Below are 1,149 nucleotides of genomic sequence, written 5' to 3' on the forward strand. Positions count from 1 at the left end.
GGAGGGTGGAAAGAAAGAAAGAAAGAAAGAAAGAAAGAAAGAAAGAAAGAAAGAAAGAAAGAAAGAAAGAAAGAAAGAAAGCTCTCAAATCTGCCTGCACCATGCCTGCTTTGGACACTGCCTTGCTCCTGCCTTGATGATAATGGACTGAACCTCTGAATGTGTAAGCCAGCCCCAAATAAATCAATTAAATGTTGTCCTTTATAAATGTTGCATTGGTCTGTTCTCACCAGTAAAACCTAAGACAGATACCATATTCTTTTTTTAGTTTTTCTCTAAAGGTCTAGAAGAATTTAGCAGAGAATATATTCAATCCAGTTCTGGGCTGTTCTTTATAGTGAGATTCCTTATTATTGCTCTAATAGTATTGGCTGTTATAGATATTCTTAGGCTTTTTAAAAAATATTCTCTTGGTTCCATTTTAGTATGTCAAATGTATCTGAAAATGTATCCATTTATTTGAAGGTTTTCAAATCTATTAAATAAGAATTTTTTCAAAATACTCTCTATCTATTGTTTGGAACAAATGATATCTGCTATAATTTCTGTTCTAATTTATCATGCCTAATTTTATTTGCTTTTCATCTTCTCCTTCTTTAAGTTAGTTTGCCAAGAGATTTATTTTTAAAGAATCAACTCTTCATCAGTCCTCTGTGTTATTCTTTTTAATTCCTGTTCCATTAGAGTCAGCTCATATATTTATTATTTTTTCTTTTGTATTTTCATTGAACTATTCAGGCTTTTTATAAGACCTAGAAGTACATTATGGAATTATTTAATTGAAATAGGCTTTATTTATTTATTTATTTATTTATTTATTTATTTATTATGTTTAGGCATTCATGGCTACAACCTTCCCTCTTTAAACTGCCTTCATTTTGTCTTACAGGTTCTACCTGTTGTGTTTTATAAAAAGATAAGTGGGAAGGAATATGTTTGGTGGATGTGCAGTCAGGTATGGGGTAAGGGGATGCCTGTGTGGGCCCATGCTGACTTCGCTTCCCCCTCTGAGGTACCAGCCACCTGACAGTATAGTATAGAATAGAGTTTATTTAGGGCATGGGGAGGGGAGTTGAGAGAAAGGAGGGGAGAGAGAGAGAGAGAGAGAGAGAGAGAGAGAGAGAGAGAGAGAGAGAGAGAGCAGTCATG

The 1,149-nt window shown here is 34.2% G+C and overlaps 1 protein-coding gene across 1 annotated transcript in view; it reads left to right on the forward strand.

Annotated features, from left to right (window-relative positions):
• Positions 1-1,149, forward strand: part of Lix1 (limb and CNS expressed 1) — a 57,365-nt gene that overhangs the window by 12,254 nt on the left and 43,962 nt on the right. The gene's annotated exons all lie outside the window — the stretch shown is intronic.

Source organism: Mus pahari, chromosome 21 (assembly GCF_900095145.1).
Source record: "Mus pahari chromosome 21, PAHARI_EIJ_v1.1, whole genome shotgun sequence".
Lineage (NCBI taxonomy): Eukaryota > Metazoa > Chordata > Mammalia > Rodentia > Muridae > Mus > Mus pahari.